Source organism: Aquarana catesbeiana, linkage group LG05, assembly GCF_042186555.1.
Source record: "Aquarana catesbeiana isolate 2022-GZ linkage group LG05, ASM4218655v1, whole genome shotgun sequence".
In the NCBI taxonomy this organism is placed as follows: domain Eukaryota; kingdom Metazoa; phylum Chordata; class Amphibia; order Anura; family Ranidae; genus Aquarana; species Aquarana catesbeiana.
Window position 1 is genome coordinate 237,732,472 of NC_133328.1, and position 12,103 is coordinate 237,744,574.

A 12,103-nucleotide genomic window follows, 5' to 3' on the forward strand; every position below is an offset into this window, starting at 1 on the left:
GAGGAAGGGGAGACATGTTTGCGGTTCTTCTTCAAGAAACTCTTGAGGGGACGCAACGTGATAAAATCGGTGATGGTGCAGGGACAGAAAGTGAATGGTGAGAAGGTGATGGAGGCGGTGAGTGAGTTTTATACGGATTTGTTTGCAGGTGGGCGTGGAGTAAGTGCTGAGGAGATGCGAGAGTATTGCGAGAAAGTGGATGCAAGATTGTCTGAGGAGGATAGGTTTGGTATGTGTGTGGTTGTGTCTGAGGAGGAAGTGAGGCGAGTGATAGATGGGATGAACCGGAATAAGACACCTGGGAAGGATGGGTTGACTGTTGAGTTCTTTTGTAAAGCGTGGGAGGTGATGAAGAATGAGGTGTGTGAGTTGGTGAGGCTGGTGTTTGAAGTGGGAGAGATGCCAAAGTCCTTAAGGGAGGGGGTGATTACCCTCATCTATAAAAAGGGCGACAAGAGAGACATTCGGAATTGGCGGCCAATTACACTGTTGAATGTTGACTACAAGATTGTGGCAAGATTGATTGCAGATCGAGTCAAGCGTGTGATTGGTGAAGTGATTGGGGAGCAGCAGGTGTGTGCGGTTCCTGGTTGACGAATTTCCGACAATCTATCGTTACTGAGGGATGTCGTATACTACGCGCAATCTAACAACTTGCCGTGCCTTCTAGAGTCGATTGACCTTGAAAAGGCCTACGACAAAGTCTCCCATCAGTTTCTGTTTCAGATTCTGGAGGTCCTAGGGTTTCCGGACCAGCTGATGAAGGTTATCAGAGGACTATACAAAGGTGTCTCAAGTCAGGTTTTGGTCAACGGTACCCTTGGGGGGAGTATCCCTGTGATGTCTGGTGTTAGGCAGGGGTGCCCCCTATCGCCTTTGATGTTCATCTGCATGATGGAGCCATTACTGAGTGCAGTGACGAAGGACAAGGCATTCAAGGGTGTGTTTGTGCCTGGCAGTGGTGGAAGGAGTGTGAAAGTGTTGGGGTACATGGATGATGTTGTGTTGGTGGCTGGTGGAATGGCTGATGTGCGGAGTGGAAGATTGCAGGTGAGTCTGTTCTGCAGTGTGTCTGGGATGAGTGTGAATTGGAGTAAGTGTCAGGTGTGTAGTGTGGGCCGTGAGGTGGAGGTGAATGAGGGACGCAGTCAGAAGGTGGAGAGGATGCAGGTGCTGGGTGTGTGTTTTGACAGGGAGTTGAGGGGAAGTCGCAGTTTTCAGAAGGTGACTGAGCGAGTGGAGGAAAAGTTGTCTATGTGGCGGATGTGTGAATTGTCCTGCACCGGGAAAGTTCTGATCATCAAGTCAGTGATCCTTCCGATTATGTTGTATGTCTCTGTTTTATATTCCCGCCTCCTGATGATTGGGTGAGGAAGATGACGAGGCTACTGTTCTTGTTCTTTTGGGGAGGGAGGATGGAGAAGTGTGCAAGGGAGAAGATTACTAAACCAAGGGCCAAAGGTGGCTTCGGACTTCCAAAGATCGGGGAATTTTTTATGCTGCATTACTGGGTGACGTTGATAAGGACCCTAAGAGGTAACGGAATTGGGAAGGAGATGATGCAGTACCTTGGAGGAAGATTGTTTACAAGATGGGGACTCTACAGGCGGGCCCTAGAAAAGCCACAGGCATGGGTCGTTCCTCAGTATTTTTTGGTCCTAACCAAGATCTGGGAAGGATGGAGGTTGGGGGGGTCTGGGGAGGGAGGTTGGTGATAAAAAGAAACTTAAAGCTTGGATTGCTGGGGAGATTTTTCCTAATGGGATACAGTACTTAAGAGAGAAGGAAAGTGTGCAAATCTGGAAGAGTATGAGCACAAGAGGAGTGACTAACCGCCAAAGGGACATATCCTGGATGACCTTTATGGGGTGTCTGACGACCATGAGTTTTCTGAAAAGTAGGGATTTGGTAAGATCGGAGTTGTGTCCAAGGGAGGGCTGTGGGGGAGTGGAGGACGTGTTCCACTTGTTTTGGAACTGTGTCTTCACTAAAGAAGTGCTGGGAAAGTTGAAGAGCTTCCTGAGGGAGGTGGTGGGGGTGGTTTTTGTAAGGGAGGAAATGGTGGTTCTGGGCTTGTGGAGATTGGAGAAAAATGCAGCCAGGAAGGCGTGGTGCTTTTCTGTCTATAAGGAAGTAATGTGGGATGTTAGGAATATATGGGTAGGAAGGAAGAGGTTAATTTCTGTAGAAGATGCGGTGAGGATATTTTTGGCTAGGATGTATATTGTTTATCTTTTTGATGTGAAAGGGATGGGTGAGGAAGAAGCTGGGAGATATTGGAAGAGGGATAAGTGGAATGTCTTGATATATTTGCATGATTAAAAATGTGCTCTGTATTAATTTGTTTTGTCATATGATGTGAAGGACACAGTAACGAAGTACTGACAGTATATGTGTGTTGTCCATTTACTGAATTGAAGAAAAAAAAAAAAAAAATTGTGGTGGGAAAAGGAATGAAATTGGGAGATTTGATGAAATTCTTATGCATTTTTTCAATCAAAAGTGGGTTTATGTGGCCATGCTGTCAATGTTGTGTGTGTATTGTTCCTGTCTGATCATGCAAACATCATTTGGAAGCATCTGCTGACCTACTCTTTTTGATCTCGTTGTTTAATCGTGTACACAGAAATGCAGCTTCCAGCAGAACATGGTCACCAATGTATGTATGTGTGGATTGTGGGCTGGTGGTGGGTGTTTTGAATAAGTCTTTTGTAATATTATGTGGGAATGCTTTGTAAGAATGACTGTTAAGTATGTTTCTATAATCTTGCAGATAATGTGATGTGTTGCCCGCTATACACTGAAATTAAAGCTGTGTCCACTCTAAGGTTTTGTCTAATTTTAGATTGTAAGCTCCTATGAGCAGGGCCCTTAAAATTCCATTGCTAAATGTAGCACCATATATCCTGTCCAAATTTTTTTGAAGCTAGTAAATGAATGTAAATTAATTTTTTTTCTGCTGGTAAAAAAAATTACATTATTGAGCTTTTTGTTTTTTTTTTTTTTTTTTTTTTTTTTTTGTTTTTTTCTACTTTTCTTTCTCTTTAGTTTTTGTGGGTGGTGGTTTTGGGAAAGTGCAATATCTTTTTTATATTTTATTTCAATATGTATTTGTGCACCAAAAAACTAATCTTTGCCCTGGTTCACATTGATGCTACTTTGAAATTGCGCTACTTCACTTGAAGTAGCACGATTTCAAAGTGGCAAGGTCAGCGTGGTTGCAGGTGGCTTCATACACAAATGTCTATTGAAGTCGCACCTGAAATCGGCGAAAGTAGTGCAGGAACTACTTTAGCAAATTGGTGGGGCGCCACAAAAAAAATGTTGCATCGATTGGAACAGTGCCATTGCTGCCAATAGTCATGCGATTTGATCTCTCAAATCGCATGACCAATCGCTCCAATGTAAACCTAGGCTTCTGCACAACTGCAAGTTAATGATAAAGGTCGAATCTTTATATATAAACAGCTGTGGAGAATTGCAGGTAATGAATTCAGCTTGTGGATAGGCAGTGTTTGAATGTGTCAGCCCTGGTTCACATTGGTGTGATTTGACATGTCAAATCTGTGGCAATTGCACTGGTCTAATTGGTGTGACTTGTATTGATATTGGTGCAGAAACCTGCACCGATGTCTCTGATGTTGCCCCCCACAGTTGGGTCTGACATGCAGGAATGAAATTGTGGGAGTTCAGCTGAACGCTTTCCTCCCTCTGTCAGTGTGAACCAGGGCTCAAACTGGGCCTTTTATCTTTGTAATTCACCTGCTAACCCAGGGACACCATTTCTTATCAAACTCCCTTAAGTTTACCTTCAAATGTATGTAGAAATACAGATTTGCATATCTGAAAATAAAAAATACTAATCATGGTTGAGATCAAATATTCGCAGCTGCAATCAAAAGCGTGGTTTCACCTTCTGACCTGGAAATGAGTCATTGTATGCACCCGGAAGTTCCTGTGCTGGTCAGGATCTCCATCTAGGTGGACATGGCGAGGTCTCTTTAGCAAAGAGGGGGTGCTGCTCATTGGCCGGGTAAGTGTAGGATATGTACTTACTCAATGTGGGGGTGGATGTGGTCATTAGATTTGGTGTGGGTTGGGTTCATTGATTTGTTTGGCATCACCACACATTTGCTTCCGTCCCATGTGCACACATCACTTCCTGCATTTGTTCTGCTGATGTAAATCAGTAAGGACTATGCAAGTATAAATGAGAGCTCCTTTTATTAAAATATATATGACTTGTTTCACAGCTGCGCGAATTTTCCAGCAAATTTGGACCTCTGAGTTGCATGACAAGTTGTGCTCCATGATTCTCAATGATAACCATTCATATCTGTGCTACTTTAAGTCGCACCAACTTCAAAGTAGTCCCTGTACTACTTTGGTGTGACTTGAGGTATATCGGGTACAATATTACACTGGCATTCCCAGAAGTTGGGGCCAAGTTGCAGCGGCAAAGTGGCAGCAAAATAGTGTGACTTTCAGGTCACAGCAGTGTGAATGAGATTCAAGGATAACACCTTTGAATTTGGCCCTATTGTCACTTGTGCATCCTGAAAGTGTAGCAAATTCGTCTCTGCACTACCTTGGTTTGACTTTGATGCAATTTGAGGTCCATACACCACAAGATTACACAGACATTGCTTCAAGTCATGACAAAGCTCTGCAATTTTAAGGTCACACAAGTGCAAATGGGGCCTTATTCAAAGGTGTTATCAATTAATCGCATTAGGTTACCTTCACACTTGGGTGACTTTTCATGGAGCTTTGGGCCTCAGAGTCACATGAAAAGTTGTCCCCCATGATTTCCATGCATATTTCTTAGAGCTGTGTGATTAATCGTCATCGTGATTTTTTCCCCTTTGCGATCTTGAAAAAAGCATTTCACGATTCTTGCTATGCAAAGAACTCTCTCTGCTCTTCTGAAGCCACAGCCATCAAAAGAAAGGAATAGAAAAACTGGGAAGTCTGCCAAGAATTAGAACATTCTTTATCAGTGAACTTAACTAGAAACATTGTAACAATTTGTCAATGAAATAGACTTCTGTGTAAGTGAGGGAAGTTTAACCACTTAAACTCTAAACATTTTTCTGACATTTGTTGGTTTCAGGTTAAAATCATTTTTTTTTTTTTTGCTAGAAAATTACTTAAAACCCCCCAACATTATATATATTTTTTTAGTAGAGACCCTAGAGAATAAAATGGTGGTTGTTACAATATTTTATGTCACACTGTGTTTGCGCCTTTCAAATGCAATTTTTTTTGGAAAAAATTACTTTAATTAAAAAAAAAAAAGAAAAGTTAGCCCAATTTTTTGTGGGATAATGCGAAAGATTTTACGTCGCGAGAATCGTGATCTTTTTATTCTAAGCAAAAAAATTGTGATTCTCATTTTGGCCAGAATCGTGCAGCTCTAATATCTATGCAACTTGACCATGTTCACATAGGTCTGAATTGACATGTCAAATTGCAGGCCAAATCGGCACCTGTTGATGGCAATGGAACTGTCCGAATTGGTGCGACGCCACAACGATTCCCAAAAGTAGTTCCTGCACTACTTTGGGCGACTTCAGGGGGCGATTTCTTACCTCCCAACTTTTTGAGATGGGTATAAGGGACAACCTATTAGCAAAAGTAGGTAGGCATAGGACACCTTCTTAAAGGAGAACAGTTGGGACCTATGTGATTTCACTAGACATCTGTGCAGGAAAGTGCACTGATGTCTCTGAAATCACTGACAGTCAGGCTGAGTCACACTTGTGCAACTTTGGACAGCAGAGTCGCATGACAAGTCATACCCCATGATTTTCAATGTGTACCATTCATATCTGTGCAACTTCAAGTAACACTGACTTCAACGTAGTCCCTGTACTACTTTGGTCTGACTTTGATGCGAGTTGAGGTCCATAGACCTCAAGTTTACACAGGCATTCCCTGGAATTGCGGCAAAATTGCTGATGCAAAATCGTGGGAAAGTTACGTGTCTTTACCTGCGACTCCTGCGTCCATAGACCTCAAGATTACACAGGCATTGCTTAAAGTCGCATTAAAATCTCGCAACTTTCAGGTCGCACAAGTGTGAAAGGTGCTTAAGTCACTGTGCTGAGTACTATTTTATACCTAGAATATAAAGTAGTCCCACCATCAAACACTAGTAAACGTATGTTCTCAATATAATTGTGCTCAAATGGCTGAAAATCACACAGATGGTATCACCTACTGAAAGCTTGCATTGTACTCAGCAGCATATGCTGAAAAGAGGCGAATGCCTATTAGCCAATGCCACACCGGCATGAGCATCGTTGTTACTATAATATTAATGCCTGAAATGCAAAGCATTATTGTATAGAATCAAACATTAGTAAATGTATTTTCTCTGTAGGTAAGTGCTCAGCTCTGTAGCATAGCGGTATACCCTGCTGCCCCCAAAAGTTCAAGCCATGAATTCAAATCCCACTGACAGCATCACCTCCTGGAAGTGTGCATTGTACTCAGAAGCATAATTAGCCAAAGCACATCAGCTTGCTTTATTCCATATTTTAACTCTTCAAATGCATGCAATGGTATGTACTTATTCAATAATATGGTATGGAATTCCAAAATTCAAGGAAAAAAAATGTCGTAGGGTCCCCCAGTACATACCACGCCCTTCGGTATGGACTTTAAGGGGAACCCCACACCAAAATGTAAAATAAATTTGATGTGAGGCCCCCCAAAATCCAGACCCTTATCCGAGCATGCAGCCTGGAGGTCAGGATAGGGGGGGACGAGTGAGCACCCTCCCCTTCTGAACCTTACCAAGCCACATGCCCCAAAGCACTTTTTCCCCATGTTGATGGGGACAAGGGCCTCTTCCCGACAACCCTGGTTGGTGGTTGTCGGTCTTCAGGCAGGGGGTTTATCAGAATCTGGAAGCCCCCTTTAACATGGGGGCTCCCAGATCCTGCCCCCTATGTGAATAGGTATGGGGTACATTTTACCCCTACCCATTCTCAAGAAGAATTTTATTGGGTTTTACAACTTTTACAAAGTATATGTAACATACATCTCAAACCGTGAGATTACAAATTCTTCGTATTTATGCAATGTTCATTAGAGAGCGTTTATAGGCAGACGTTAGTCTGGCAACGTTATCACAGGAACATATCATTCAAAAGTAATACATGTAAATTCCAGACCTAGATCAGTAGACTTGTGCTGAGAGGTTGCTTCTGGAAGGGGGGTCTGCATGGAATGTCCGGTCATATCGGGAAATGTTAAGTGAAGATATCCCGGGGCCATTCACCCCGAAAGGGATCATTTCTGTGAATGGGTCGGGGTCGGGAGTGGATATATCGGTGGTACCGTTGACTGGTGACCATAATGGGTTGTGAATCGGTTCCACCGAGTGACCTGATTCATTGAAGAAGAATGTTGGAAAAGAAAGTTTGTCTGAGATAATTACACGCCTGCGTCGCGGGTGTGTAGGGTGAGAGTATGCTCCAGAGAGTAAGTGTCTATTATGTCTGTGAAAAGAGCTGAGGTAAGGGTTTGACTGAGATGGGGGGGGGGAGAAGGAGGGCCCAGGGGGTGGGCGGCTCGGCGGAGTTGGGGAGTCAGGATTGTGCTTTATATATGCTCAATGAGTAGTGATTGAGGAGGAAGTGGGTTGGGTGGTTTGTGTGGGTGATTGACGAAAATGCAGCCAACATGCCCAGGTGGTGTTAAACTTGGTAGGGTTGTCATTGGCCTGGCAGATAAGCTTCTCCATCTCCGCTATTTTATCTACCCTCCGGATCCACTCTTGGATCGTGGGGGGTGACGTAGACCTCCAGATGGCTGGGATGCAAAGATTAGCCGCGTTGATTAGATGTATGGTGAGCGATTTCTTGTAGCTACCTGGGGAAACAGGAGTGTGGTGCAATAGGTATCTTTCAGGTGTGAAAGTCGGTGAATAGGTGGATATTTGGGTGATTAATCGGTGGATTGCCTGCCAGAATGGTTGAATGAGGCTGCAGCTCCACCAAATATGCAGTAGAGTGCCCTTAGCAGAGCCGCACCTCCAACAGGTTGGGGGAATGGCGGGGTGAAACTTGTGGATTTTGTCAGGTGTTCTGTACCACTTAGAGAACACTTTAAATCTGTTCTCCTGTGTTGAGACATTTATAGACCCTTTGTGCATGAGAGTGAAGATGGAGTCCCATTCCTGCGGAGATAGGTCCAGAGAAAGGTCTGATTCCCATTGTTTTACTAGTTTGTCATTTTTGACTATGTGCTGAGAGAACAAAAGGGAGTATGTGGCGGAGATGAGATGGCCCTGGGGTTCAGTGTCTAGGCAAAGGAGTTCAAGAGGAGTGTGGTCTCTGCTGTAGGGGGAGTCTCTGCTATACGTTTGGAGAAAATGTCTCAATTGCAGGTACTTAAAGAAAGGTAAGGGATGATTAGAAAGTGTCGATTCGAGTTCCGCATGGGGGAGTAACGAGCCGTTGCGAAAACAGCCATGGGCCCTTACTGGGGTGAAGGCCGTGTCTTGGATAGGAGCCTTATGCACTAGACCCGGAGGGAATTCCGGGTTGTTAGTGGAGTCATGGGACCCGGTGCTGGGAGCATGTGAAATGTTTTGCAAACCTTTTTGAAGATTGAAAGGGTGGTGCCAATGGAAGGGTGAGACAAGAAGGTGTCTGGTACGTGTCTGCTATCAACCCATGGGGAGTTGACTAATGGGAGGCTCGCAAATGAATCTTCTAGTTCTACCCAGTCTTTGGCTTGACGGTGTTTGTGCCAGTCTACTAATCTAGTTAAGTGGCAGGCCCATTGGTATTTTTGAAGATCTGGAAGTCCTAAACCTCCTAATCTTTTGGGGAGGACTAATCTGTCCCAACTAAGTCTCGGTTGTTTCGATGCCCAGATGAAAGACTGGCAGATGCGTTTGTAGGATGAGAAAAAAGCGGGGGGTAGTCTGATTGGGATGGCTTGGAGGAGGTAAAGGAGTCTGGGCATAATGTTCATCTTCAGTATCGCGATCCTACCCAACCAAGAGAAGGATCCCAAGTGCCACTTCTGAAGATCTCCTTGGATGGACAGGATCATGGGTGCGAAGTTGCTGGTGTATAGGTTTTTCAGGTCTGAGGTGATTTGGATTCCGAGGTAGGAAATGGCCGATGGCTCCCAGCCGAAGGGGAAATTAAGTTTACAGAGATTCACCGTATCAGAGGTTAGGGTAATATTGAGTGCTTTGGATTTTTCAAAGTTGATTCTCAAGTTAGAGGGTTTTGAAAAATTCAAAGTCTGCTAGAAGATTGGGGATGGTCGTAATGGGATCAGTCAGGAACAGTAATATATCGTCCGCATATGCAGCTAGCTTGTATGATTTGTGGTGTATGTCAACTCCTTTAATAGTGGGATTGTCCCTTAATTTGCGGAGCATGGGTTCAAGGGTTAGTATAAATATAAGTGGGGACAAGGGGCACCCTTGACGGGTTCCATTGGAGACAGAGAAGGCGTCCGACAGTGTGCCGTTAACTCGTAGCCTGGCCGTAGGGGAGGCATACAGGGCCAGAATCATGGTGAGCATGCGCAGAGGTAAGCCCACCGCCTGGAGGGTGGCCTCCATGTAATCCCATGCTACCCTGTCGAACGCCTTCTCTGCATCCAACGACAGAAAGAACCCTTTGTTGGACATTTTCGTGAGCCAGTGGTGTATGTTCAGTGCTTTAGTGGTGTTGCCCCTAGCCTCACGACCAGGAACAAAGCCAACCTGTTCTAGTGAGATCAGAGATGGTATGAAAGGTAAGATTCGGTTAGCCAATGCTTTCGCGAATAATTTGAGGTCCACATTGAGCAGAGAGATGGGACGGTAATTCGTCACTTTAGTGGGGTCTTTATCTTTTTTGGGGATGAGTGTAATGTGTGCTGTGAGCATGTCGTTGTGTGTGTGTGTGTGTGTGTGTGTGTGTGTGTGTGTGTTGAGGGTGATAGAGCATTGAGAGCTTTCGCTAGGTGTGGAAGAAGGATAGAAGGGAAGGATTTGTAGTAGCATGCCGTAAGGCCGTCAGGACCGGGGCTTTTTCCTATCTTCATTTGTCGTAGCGCTATAAGTAGTTCTTCCGTGGAGAGTGGGGCGTCTAGGGATTGGGCGTCTTCAGTGGAGAGAGGTTGTGGCCCGTATTGTGTAAGAAAATTCTGGAGAGCAGTTTTCCGGTTAGAAGGATCGTCGGCGTGATGAGACGGTGTCAAATTGTATAATTTGCTGAAGTATTGGACAAATTGCTGGGAGATTTCCTCGTTTCTAGAAAACGAATCGCCAGCTGAGTTGGAGATTTTATGAATAGTATGTGAGGCCTTTTTGGATTGCAGTGCCCTCGCTAATAATTTGCTGGATTTGTTCCCAAATTCATAATATAGTTTTTGAGTCAGCATGAATTTACGTTTCAACGATTTGTTTAAGACTTCTAGAAGTTCCTCTCTCGCCTGTGTTAATTCAGTTAGCAAAGCATCAGCGACGGAGGCTTTGTGTGCCTGCTCGAGCGCGTGTATACGTGCGGTTAGATCAGCTATGTGTGTGCGGTTGAGTTTGTTGCGGTTAGCGGAGATAGAGAGGAGCTCGCCCCTAATGACACATGTGTGTGCATTCCATACGCTCAAAGGTGTGACGTCGGGAGTGTCGTTGTTAGCAAAGAAGTCAGTTAAGCATTTGGACAGTCTATTTACGTTAAGTTCATCTGTCAGTAGGGAGCTATCGAGACGCCAAATACGCGTTTTTGTGTTCATGGTCGCTAATTGTAAGGTCATAGAGATAGGGTTGTGATCAGATAGTATGGACGGTTCTAGCTTTCGTTAGGTTGGTCAGGTCGTTCTGGGAGATGAAGAAGTGATCTAGTCTAGAATATTTGCCGTGCGGCGGTGAGAAGTATGTGTAATCCCTTGTCTTGGGATGCATGGTGCGCCACGTATCGTGAAGTAGAAGATTATTGAGCTGTAGTTTAATGGCTCTTAAGGCCCTGTATGTGAGGAAGGAAGACCCGTTTGAGGTGTCCATCGCTGGGGTCAGCGGGATATTGAAATCGCCACCGACGATGAGGGTACCGACCTGGAAGCTAGCTAGCAGTTGCAGAGTCGTTTTGAAAAAGGCGATTTGGCCCTTGTTGGGAGCGTAAATGTTAGCGATGGTGTAGGGTAGCTGATGGAGAGTGCCTTTGATAAAAAGGTATCGTCCATGTGGGTCTTTCAGTGTGTCTGTGATCAGGAATGGACACTGATTGGAGATGAGGGTTGTAACCCCTTTCGATTTCGCCTCTATATTGGAGGCGTGAATTGTCGTGGGGAAGTATCGGCTTTGCAGTTTAGGAATGGAATCTGTGCGGAAGTGTGTTTCCTGAATTAGCACTATGTGAGCTTTGGAGTGTTTGAGGGAAGTTAGTAATTGGGACCTTTTTTCGGGGGTATTTAGACCCCTTATGTTGATCGAATAAAGCTTGAGTGATTGTGGTGTTTGTGGCTTGACTTCTTGAGTGGAATTAGAGTCTGTCCTGGCCGCCATCGTGGGTTGAGGGGGAGAAGGGAGGAGGGGTGTGCATTCAGGGGGGTACAATTGAAAAGTAGAGCTAGTTTGCTTTGTAAACTACCCCTACCCATTCACCAAAAAAAGCAGTGAAATGCAAAAAAATCAATAGCCAGTTTTTAACAAGTCCTTTATTGTAAAATAGCTCTGAGCTGTCTTCTTCCCTGAGCCATCTTCTCCAGACGCTGTCTCTCCCTCCTCCATCTTCTCCCCGAGCTGTATTCTCCCAGAGCCGTCTCTCCTGCCGCCACCATCTTCTCCATCTGCTGTGTTCTTCAGCACCGCTGGTTACCCTCTAATAAAAAAAAAGCTTCTCTTCTTCCATGGTGGTCTTCCTCTGCTGTGTTGTCACCCGCTGTGTGGCGTCTCTTACATAGCCATGGAGCGGACTCTCCGGTTGACATTATCGGATGGCCACAGAAGACTGCCACAAGAAGAGCGGCTTTTTTTTTTTATTAGTGGGTAACCGGCTGCGCTGAAGAACACATCAGCAGGAGAAGATGGTGGCAGCAGGAGAGACAGCTTGTGGAGAAGAAACATCAAACACTAGTGAATGTATTT